This window comes from Vanessa atalanta, chromosome 23, assembly GCF_905147765.1.
Source record: "Vanessa atalanta chromosome 23, ilVanAtal1.2, whole genome shotgun sequence".
NCBI lineage: Eukaryota > Metazoa > Arthropoda > Insecta > Lepidoptera > Nymphalidae > Vanessa > Vanessa atalanta.
In genome coordinates, this window is record NC_061893.1 from 606,934 (window position 1) to 619,380 (window position 12,447).

The 12,447-nt window shown below is 32.8% G+C and overlaps 1 protein-coding gene across 1 annotated transcript in view; it reads left to right on the forward strand.

The window, feature by feature from the left end:
• Positions 1-12,447, forward strand: part of LOC125073073 — a 116,382-nt gene that overhangs the window by 8,395 nt on the left and 95,540 nt on the right. The gene's annotated exons all lie outside the window — the stretch shown is intronic.

The window sequence follows — 12,447 nt, forward strand, 5'->3', positions numbered from 1 at the left end:
ATCTACATTCACAACGATTTAAAACTAAATATTTAAAGGACAATGCCAATTTTATTATGGAACCCCGTAGTGCGTCAGATTATATATATATTTTTAACGTAGAATTGTATAACAATATCTTTAAGCAATTATTATTTTTTAAATCACCACTCGGGTTTTGAAATTATTTAAATGTAACATTATCTGAAAAATGGTATTTTGTTCGACCTTGTCATTTAAAACAGCGAGTGCTGTTTAGTATCTAATAACGCGTTTTTTAAATCGTTATAAAATATCAAGATGCCACGAATTCATTCCTCTGATCAGTTGTTTTTAAATAACCATTTACTTACTCAATAAAAATAAATAATATTTACTAGAATATTATCGTTATTTAATTTGTCAAGAAACACAAGTGAAAGTTATTTGACAAACATAAACTTGTCTGCAATGTTTGTTTATCCTAATTAAATGTTTAATATATTTTTTAATAGTTCTAATGGAATAGACGTTTGTCTTCCATCACACTTGAAAGGTGGAAATTGTAGATGAAAACGAAGGTGGTACACGCCCATCCAAAAGAAACCTGTTCACTCTACTCTTAAAGACTCCAGAGTTCAACTTAATTCTTATTCAATTAAGTATCAACAAATAAATAACTCATAAATACACGCGAAAATCGGTGAAAAGATTTGAATAAAAACATCGAAGTACTTATTCGAAGCGTCAGTGGAGCAATGGTTTACAGGCCGCCTAGCTATGTAAAATGTTGCAGGATAGATCCTGACCCCTTGGGCTATAGTTGTCCCCACTCTTAATAAAAATGATAAGCTTAAAAGGAGAATTAACTTGGAATATTCGTAATTCCTTAATTAAATAGAGGCATTGCTACAACTATTTAAAAAAATGATTACCGTTAATAAAAAAAACAGCCGATTGAATGTAAAAGTTCTCTTTCAAAGCAGAAGCAATAATATGGAGACTCTGATATCTTCTTAAATACTTTTTCGAAGACATAGTTTAAATGATAATTTTAAACTATATTAAATGCTCAAGGTAACTAATATATTTATTTGAATAAGTAATTACAATTGATATAAGAGAATTTCTAAGCAAAACCGATAGTTTTTCATTAATTTACAATAGTTATCATGAATGTAATTTAGAAAATTAGTATCTTCTTTGCAGATTTTTCTAAAATTTTTAAGGCCTACAATATTCTTGCATACAAAACACCGTCCCAATTCAGTCACTGTGCACAAAATATTTGCAGATTTTACATAATATATTAAAATTGTTTATCGTTTTTTGTATTAGTGAAAACCGCATAAAAATCAGAGTTGTTGAAAAGAAGTTAGCACATGTACAGACATTTTTATTGCATTCGTTTATTTAAAAGTGGTTTTTTGATTTCTTGTAATGTGAAAGAGATCCATTAAGTAAAAGAAAAAAAAAATACGCTGTCCAAAAGTTGAGTAATGAAAGCGATGAGGCGTATGTTTTTTTACACCTAAGCTCAACCGACAAATGTAAATTCATAATTTGGTTGATTTTGGTCAACCTCGTCAGACCGAGGATTCTCGTAACCGAGAATATAAATCGTGATATCGTACTTCAACGACTGGACAGCAAATTAATCACCCAAATTAGGTGATCAGCTCTGCTCAGTTGGACATAAGTCATCTCCATCGCAAACATGATTCCAACCGTTGGATCCATGTGTGTAACTGTCATTAATAGCTTAGTCTGCATAGTGATTGATTAGGCTTCGTGTCGCGCCGTAGTCAGTCCTTTGACAGGGCGTTACTTCATAATTATGAATGCGAACCACTTGCAATATTAACAGTAAAAGTAAACTAACAGTCTTCTTTTCAACAGTCTCACTATTTATTTTGTTCTTAAAATGTCATTGAAATTAGATAAATACCTTCCTGTCTGAATTATGAACACAAATCAACTAATATTTTAAATCTTAAACAAGAATCGCATGGACCTTTGGTGTCACAAAAATAAGTAAAATAATCTTTGAGAAAAACACTCTTTTTCAATTTTTGGTTCTTCATTGAAGTAGGTTATTGACCAACCACCAGGGCATCATAGTTAAACATAACCGATCACGTGACGTCCTTCGAAGGAACGGAGAGTGTGAGTGGTTTTTTAGTGGACATTCGGTTCACGGTGAGTCCCACATACCCTATACCGTACCACATAGACTTCGCTTCATGCGTAAAAGAAAAGGATTGATACGTGTCACAATATATTGTATGAGACACCAAAGAATCTACTTTAAATTTAAAATTAACATATTTAAAAATACAAGTGGTTATGAATAAAACAGTCACTTAAGTAATAAGAGGCAGGAAGAGCAGTAACTAACTCAATGGTTTAATTATTTATTTAGAGGTCAAAGGGTTGACAAACTAATTTTATAATATTAAGCCTTATCCATCATGTGATATAAACTCACTCATCCTTCGATACGACTACACTGGCACCTATAACTTAGTTAGCAAACAACAACACAAAGTTTTGATGGATAAAGAAAAACTCAAAGTCAAAATATACTTTATTCAAGTAGTCTTCAATAAGCACTTGTGAATCATCGTTTTACTACCATCGAGTCACAGTCAAAGTCAAAGTCAAAAATCTTTATTCAATATAGAAGTGTTTGCACTTGCTTATTGATTGTCAAAAATCTACCACCGGTTCGGAATTTAGCACCTCGGACCTGAGAAGAACTGGCGAAAGAAACTCAGCGGGATATTTTTTTTTTCATTTTTTTTAACCATTTTCCATGTAGGTACAATGATAAGTATATATTAGTTGTTTGAAACTAGAAGGTAGATTCTACCAAGAAGAACCGACAAGAAATTTTATATTTTGTCAATTTTTCCTGATAAGTTGAACTCTGGAGTCTTTAAGAGTAGAGTGAACAGGTTTCTTTTGGATGGACGTGCACCACCTTCGTCTTCATCTAAACTTTTCATCAGGTGGGATGAAAGACAAAAAGCCTATTCCATTATAACATAAAAAAAAACAAAACTTAGTAGTTACTCTTTTCCAACATCCTTTCGGAAAGCTAACAATTATTAGCTCCACGCCTGTTTTTCTACATCATATTGTGTAGAATATACTGTATTTAATAATTATTTTTGACTTCGCAGAATCGAAAACTTGCCGTAATAAGCTTATCCTTACTTCTCATGTTCATACAATAATTGTCATTGTTCCTATCAAAGTGATCAATGTTAATGTTAATATATTGTAACGTAACTGTAAGTATTCCACCTGCGTTTAAGACATCCCGACGGAGTCTCAAGCTCAGTTCTGCTGTTCAGCTGAATATATCCTCACCAGTTCATCTATCATTAAAAGCGGTCACATTTCTACTTGCTAGTAATATACATATTTTATTGGCCAATAATTTTCTTTTATCCAACTGACACCACTTTAATATAAAACGTATCGATAGAAAGATGCCGTTGAAGTCTATCCGTTAAAATATAGTTCTAATAAGTACAGACGTATATTATCAATTTTGGCAAGAAAATTTTAACTTAGCAGAAATTCTCTCACAATTATATTAAGAGGCTCTGTATATGTAAGATCTAGTGAATAAAATATCCACCAAGCCACTTTGGAGCAGTTTGGTGGAATAAGAATCAGTAAATATTTTTGCAGGATCATGACATCGAAAGATGGATTCTTACAACATAAATTCAGCGGATGCTTTAAATATAGCTAAATCTTCATCTTTTTTTCTTCATCTATTTTGTTTTTAAGTTGAAAAATGTAGTTGTAGGTAAAAATGGTTAATGGTCACCACCGACCATATAACAAATATATATTGTAATTAACATCGTCCATGCGTCACCAACCGTTGGAACTACGGTGTTATGTCCATTGTATGTTGCTGCACTAACTCAATCACCTTTTAAACTGGAACACAATACTAAATATTACTGTTAAGTGCTGGAGTATTTAATGAGTGGCTTGCGCTTAACCCTACAGCCAAGTAGTAAATGCTTACGTCAACAGCGGCAATATCGTTCCGTCAAAAACCCCATTCGTCTCTTTCAATTTAACATTTAAATTTGAAGTCCAACATTAGGCGTAATAAGCAAAATGCTGGCTGCATTCACAGTTTCCTCCGCTGCATAAATTTTGAAGTTTGTGACGTAGACCGTTCGTATATAACGGTCCATTGGCACTTATCCAGGCAGGTAAAGTCTGAAGAAATGCTTAGCTGTTGTAAAATTTTAATGGACTTTTCCCGCGACTTTGTTCCTTTCGACTTTGGATATAAATTTGATGATGACCTGGCACCTATTATTCGGCAATTTATGACATCGAAAAAGCACTTATTATATTACTAGCTACCCCAGTTCCAAACATGTAAAATGTTTTCATGTTTCTAACTTCAAAGGACAAACACTTTCATACCAAGTTATTCTTCCATCAACAAAGTTGAATTTCCCACAAATTCTTTCGTAGCAGACGTTATAAATTAATCTCTGTTCCAAATTTAAACTCTCTATTCAATACTTTTGTCTGTGCATTGTATCCACCAACCCGCATTGGAGCATCGTGGTGTAATATGCTCCAAATACCTTTTCCTCAAAAGGAGAGGAGGCCTTAGCCTAGCAGTGCGAAATTTATAGGCTGTTAATGTTGTTGTCTGTGCGTTAATAGTCAGTCGGGGACAACAGATAATAGTAGATATATTACTATAAATACATAAATCTGTTAGTTAATAGTATAACATTATTAATAAGATTATTAACAAATGTCGGAATATAATTGAATAAAAATTACAGATTAAAATTTAGAACAGTTACAATCATGATCGTGAAGGCGATCGAACCGTGAACGCTAGAATCATTTTCACGTTGAATAGCAATTCCAATTCTCTCGGCGAAAAATGAGCCAGCTCTCTGTCACAAGTGGCAATAAGGCGGAGTGTTAAATCTTTAAGTTTTTTCATTTGCATTTTACTAGATCTTAGTGTCACAACTAGCAAATGAAACGAAAAGAAAATCAAATGATTAATAATTTGAATATTTTAAGTTTAGTTATATTATTGGTTATTTAAAAGTAACAGCAAGCTAATTTTATTGAAACGTCGATATGGCTATAGAGAACACATGAATTTTAACCGAATATTGTGATATCAAATCTTGTCCGAAGGAATTAATTTCCATGATAGGACTTAGTGCAAGCTTGTATGGGCAGGATGCATGGATGGCATGAGGTACCTAATGCAATTTTTAAATGGGAGTAAGACTGTGTAACTATATGCTACTAGGTACATAATATCTTAGCTCCCAAAGTCGATGGCGCATACTTAGCATACCATCTTTCCAGCCATCAGACGTCCCTTTTGATTGTTCGCCCATGGATATATGCTCAATTTGTGGTTATAATTCATCTCGAGCTCAATTATGAAGATAAATATAAATATGGGTATACCTGTATGTATCAAATGAAAATTTGCTAATAGTGTACCAAAATTTGGTATAGCTTGTTTTAAAAAGCTTCTCCTCAAAATAGAGAAAATCTTCTACGCACAAACATAGCTGCGTTCAAGTTTCACAATATGTAGAGATTTTATATAATAAATGTAGCTAAAAATCAGCATCCTGTCTTGAGCACTGCACGAGCTGTACTTGTCAGGCGTTTACATAAAAGATACGAGTATATAAAAATGAATTCTTATTTTGAATTTTTGGCTTTATATATCGACGGAATTTTATTTAATTTGTTAATATTAGCAGTTCAGTATCGAGTTATTTTACTAATTACCATTTTGGCTTTTTGTTAAGTCATTGAAATTAATTCTTGTGTTATTTGTGCAATTAAATTAACTTAAGTAATGATAAATGAAAACTTATGTTTAAAAATAAAAGATAAGAATGAATACACAATACAAAAATAATTATGTAGATGATAAAACAGTCTTGTTTTCCATAGAGGATATATAAATTTAGTTGATTGACTTCATATTTCATTTGAGGAATAGTTTAACTTCTAAGCTCTTTCAAAGTTCTCTGTGTTTTTCTATCTTACTCTATATTCTGAACTGTTATAGCTTTACATTCAATTGAATCCTGTAACATGACAATTCGAAAGTGCTATTGTTATGAATAAAGTATATTTTTACAACAATACTCGTTTGTTCACGGAAACACTAACAAAATAAATTATGGGTTAGATAGTACCTATTCAGATAAACGTACAAAAAGATGCAATCAGCAATTAATATATTATTATAGTATAAACTCCATAATATAGGAAAACTACACCATTACTAATATTTTCTAAACAAACATTCGATCAATAATGTCAAAAAGAATTAATTGCTACAATTTAAAATGAACTGTCAAAGTAATCATCTTCAAGATCACCAAATATAAAGACGTCAGTGAACAATGTTACATCATTATCTTGTATTTCCATAAACATTGGCTTAAATCCAGAATACGTTATACGCCCAATACTTTCATGGAATGATAATATTATATTGGGTACATAATATGTTTCCGTTGTTCAACGAAAATATTGGAGATGTTCGTATATTTTCGGTTTATTTTCTTACGAGAGTTCTTTCTATTTTACACTTACAGTAGCTAATCACAAGTTTTATGTCTTGGAAATACTATATTGCCAGATCGAGTTACGGACCATTGTCTTCCTATTTTACATTTTTTTTCTATTTCAGCAAGAAATGACTACCAAAACAATTGTATGAAAAATTAACATTGCAATCTTGGAAAAGTATGTTCATTACTTTGATTATTAAAATTATTGGTCTTCTTATACTAATAATTACTTAAATACCTCTTTTTTTCCTGTTTCGTTCGTCTACTCTATGGTTGTTTGAGAGAGGTAGCTGTTTTAGCGATTAGGCCGTCTCTTTTGCACCTTTCTTGAATGTGACTAATGTATGTGTTTATTGGTGTACAATAAATAGTATTTTGACTTTGATATTCATTCATTCATATTCATCCATTCATTCCTCGTTCCTACTTAAATATAGCCTTCTAGCGTACTGTCGATTATATATATATATACTATTACTAAACAAACTAATCAGGTGAATGAGTCAGAGTCAGTACAGATACAAGTATCATAACAACTCAGTTCCCAGAGTTGATGGTATGGAGCCAATGTCTATGGGAAATGGTAACTACTTACCAATAGGTTGGCCCAATTGCCCATCCGCCTACTATACCATAAACAACCAGAATGTACAAATAAGTAAATTGTGAAAATATATTTATATTTGTCGAAATAAGTTTTGCCAATGCTTAAAACTTGGCTCAAACGGCTGTTATGGTAATTTTTTCTGCAAAAATATTCAATATGCATACTGCGTGGGTGAAAAACCTTTGATAAGAACTCGTCTTGCCGAATAATGATATTATGTTGCTGCTAAGATCGCAGAATATGCACTGAATATGAAATGTGGCTTGTGTTTTACATAACAGATTGTAACAGACTATCTGTAGAGTAAATATTTTTCGTAGTGACGGGAAACAGTAAGACGATTCCGCTACACTCGGAAAAACTATATTCAAATCGATTGTAGAGTTTTGTGCACGTCTATTTGGTATACAACAATATTTCAAATAAACGTATGTCAAATGAGAAACATATTTTCCTTCTGACAATTATATTACACTAGGGGAACCAGCAGTGGCGCCCGCATATAACTCAGTTCGTGACAAAAGTGCAGGTGTTAGGGATAAAAATTTTATCCAGATCCGTTCAGACGTTCTGGCGTGATTGAGTATCAAACAGCCTTCCGTCCAAACGTTCGCATCTATAATTTTAGTACGGAAATGTTCAAATAGTATCTCTCCATAAATATTACATACATAGATTAAGAGAGCTCTAGATATTTTAGTGTCTGCAGAAAAAAATCTTCTTCACTAATCGGAATTTGATTCAAAGACACTCCGACCATTCGGAGACACAGATAACATCACTTCATCAAGTCTTGACAGCGTAGACCGTTGGAAATGAGCTCTCGATGCCAGAGCTATATGTAATTGTATATTTAGAAGTGGTTCGACGAGTCGGATTAGTGCAACTTAACCAGATTTTTGGAGACATAGCTTTTTTATTTTGCTCAAATATATATTCTTACGTACTATTTATATTACAAAGGTCTATATAGATAAAGATCAATGGCCTATATAGATAAATGACCCACTGCTGGGCTAACGCAACTCACGCAAACTAACGCAAATCCTCTTTTTGAGGATAACTGTACGAGCTTATTAATTTGGGGTAAGAGGTCACCTTTGCCTTAAGATATTAACACTATCAGAGGCAAAGATAATAATCGTTGTTTATTATGAGACCGAAAAAAATCTTTCTAGTTTTAATATATTGTACTGAACTCCTTTATCCATACTAATATTATAAATGCGAAAGTAACTCCCCTACGTACTCCTGTAAGTACGGTTTCACGGCTAAATCACTGAACCGAATACGATGAAATTTGGTATAAAGTAAGTTCGAACTCCAAAGAAGGACATAGGCTCTATATTTATACCTAACAAAAAAGAGCGAAGCTGCACGCGACAGCTAATTTTAAATAATCACAGTATAGTTGTTAATGTTGTACATATACTATAAAATTTGCAAAAATGGGCCGTAATTATTCTCAGACTTATTTTATTTTTTAGTTAATTAATTTGAATATTTTTCTTGTCTTAAGTCTTAAGTCTTCCTGTATAATCGTTAAGGTCGCTAGCTTTGCTGCAACATCTTAAATTTCGAGATATATGCCGGTTAAGATTTAGCTTCAGTATACACGTTACATTGCCAGAATAATGGCGGGTTGCCAATATCCTGGCACACACGTAGTGAACGAGGATTTAAATTTTCAGACTAAATATATTTTGGGAACACAATATGTAAGATATTGTTTGTAATTGTTTTATCAATAAAACTTAACCTTCGGAATTATTATTGGGAATTTAGCTAAATGCTGGTTTATTATTCAAAAGAAGACGACAGCTTTAATATTCATGCCTAAATATAAATTATAGGTTAAGCCTGCTGAGTTCAGTCCTCCGCGACATTTATTAATAAATAAAAAACACGAATTCTGCCATAACATTTTCATCTAAAGCGGCTCTCTTAAGTCACAATGAATATATCAAAAAAAGAAAATGTTTTCTCTCTCAAAATTACCCGATAGCACATTGTTAAATATCAGAGACGGCGAATGAAGATTGCGGGTTCAATCCCGCTGCACTTTAGTGCGTTTAATTTGTGTTGATGATGTCGTAAATATCGTTAGGAAACATTCAAGTGTCGTGTAAAATTTTGCCGCATGTGGCAATAGTTATAAACTATATTGCATCGAATAAGACCCAAACCTTCTCCTTTCCATTCCATCCAAGAGCAGATATTTGCCCAGCACTGGCAAGTTTTTCTATAAGCAAGTATTTTCCGAAATTACTTTTGTCCAGCTCGCGCAAGAGATTAAAGTTCGATTAAGCTCTATCGATGTAGTGCCGGTATAAATTGATGGCACTCGGAAATGGTTCTTTAATATCAGTACAGTTACGAAATAATTACTCCCAAACTGTGATTATTATTTGTTTTAATAGTTCAAACATTATGGTTTCAAGTAGTCTAACAATAATAAGTTTGATTTGTCGTGAGCATTAATTGTGATGGAAATGGTCTACCTAATGGTGAGTAGTCGTCACCGCTCATTGATATCGGCAATGATAGTAATTATCAAGTATTCCTATACGGCGGTGTGAGGTATTTTTGGGCTTACAATAGTCCACTCTGGATACATACATATGTTATAATTCAATACACTTGTAGGTTACCTCACGATGATGCAGATCATGAAATTAATTTAGCAGTTGAAGTACTCAACCGAATTTGACTTAAAATCTTCGTTTACCAACTACCTGTTCTATCTGCTGAACGATTCCGTTTCTTACTTTTTGAAAGCTTATAAATGAAAAAAAAACACCCTGCTAATGTTAAGAACTTAGCCATTTTATTTCTAGAACTAGGTCACTTTGAGTACTCTAGACCTTATATTTTTCTTTCCTATTAAATGCTAATAAGGTACTTATATTCAAGTTCGTCTATGGTCAGACTTACGACCACTGTTAATGATGTATCTATCATGGTCGCTGAGACTTTGTGTAAGTCGTCTCACGTATATTAGAGCTATTTCTTATATTCATTTTATGTATTTACATAAGGATTGTTTACTTTAAGGCCTTGAATATATAAATATAAAAATTCTAAATAGCTACTTTAAAAATCACGAGCACGAGAAATAGAGGCAAGAATGCTGCCAATTTACCTTCGTTCCTTCCTTCCATTGAATCGCATTACACAATTTTTTGACAAACTTAACGAGTATTTATTTTAAAATTTACCGTTTTATGTATTTAAAACTTTTATAAAAAATTTTTTATATACCACCGTAGAATTGTAAATACCGTTAGATTGTAATCTATCTCACGAGATTGTGAACTGCCGAAATATTGTGAAAGGTACTCAAAATAAAACGTTCAAAATTTCTAATTCAACTTTAATTAGCATCGTTAGATTATAATATTACATTAGCAGCCCGTAAATGTCCCACTGCTGGGTTAAAGGCCTCCTCTCCCTTTGAGGAGAAGGTTTGGAGCATATTCCACCACGCTGCTCCAATGCGGGTTGGCGGAATACACATGTGGCAGAATTTCGTTGAAATTAGACACATGCAGGTTTCCTCACGATGTTTTCCTTCACCGCCGAGCACGAGATGAATTATAAACACAAATTAAGCACATGAAGTTTCAGTGGTGCCTGCCTGGGTTTGAACCTGAAATCATCGGTTAAGATGCACGCGTTCTAACCACTGGGCCATCTCGGCTCGGATTTTAATATATCGAAAATTAATTCGTTAATTTCACAATCTCGCGATATAAATTATAATCTAACGGTATTTACATTTTTACGGTGACATAGGTAGGTATATAAGGCATGTATAGAAGGTTATATAGATCATAAGAAAACGAGTTAGATTTCTTTATGTTGATTTCAAGGTATAAATTTTAAATTGTATTTAAACTAACATTACTCTGAACCCCAACACAAGGAATAAATAAATTACATTTTTTCCAAACAATAAAATTAAAAATAAAAGTTTAGTTTCGTAACAATAACATTATACCTAAAGGTGGTCTAGGTGAGATTAAGAATTATACATATTCCCTAGTCTTATTGATAATTGTGTTTTGATGTGGTGTATAACAACAACCAACTTTTTATGTTAGGTTGTATAAGTGTATGTGTGGCCTAAAGTATATAATATGTTGTTCAAATTTATAAACATAACGTAAACAAACACCTAAAATACTCACCCCAAAAAATACTTTAATCAAGTAAATCACTTTCCGTCAGAATATATGGACCGTTGTAGATACAGGTTCCTCGTAAATCTGAGACACCTCCGTCCCAATTTTTCGAGGCTCGACAAGATTTATACATTTGAACCGTGTCATTTATACCAGCCCGTGTTAATTGTGTCTTCAGAGCGAGCTGTTTGTTTTGAGTGCATCGTAAAAGTATTATTAACCTCCTTTAAATGTGTGTATTTAGAGGTCAAACGTTAGTAAGTGCCTTCATTAAAATAAGAACATTCTAAAGATTTAAATGAAAAGTTAGTTTCAGACTAGGTAAATTAATTATTCTTATTCTTATTTATTCTTAGTACGTTGAAAACTAGAACGTAACAAGTTTTGCTTTGAGTTGATTATTGCTTGTCTCATTCGAATGTCGATATCACCATTAAGATACCACTTAGTTCTTAACTGGATGCGAGTTGTTTGATACCTCTGATTACTAGATGGCGCTGGGTCAAAACTTGAATAAATCTATAAAATAATTAACTTAAATTAAGGTAATAATTTTGTAAACATATCATTAAAAATATTCTACCCAGATTTTCGAAAAGAGATTTCCTTCCTCCCTTGGACTTTTGACTTTATTGTCATAGACTAGCCTTGGTGTATATGACAAATTCTTGGTGCCAGGACTGTGTGCAAGCCCATCTGGGTAGGTACATCCCACACATCAGATATTCTACCATGATTCATCATTGAGGATGATGAATGAGCCAGTGTAACTAAAGGTACATAACATCTTAGTTTCCAAGGTTTGTGGCGCATTACGTGGTGACGTAAGATTGTTTTATTATTTCATATAGCGCCAATGTATATAGGCAGTGGTGACCACTTGCCATCAGGGGACCCATTTGTCCGTCCATCTACCTATTAACAATATCGATATCAAAATAACTGACTTTTAAACTACGTAACAAGAAATACTTTTAATGAACCAAAATACACATATAAATAGGGTTTGATTGCATTTTTTTACGGTGCCAATATTTAAAGGTGATGATGTTCACTAACCATTAGGTAGCCACGAGCG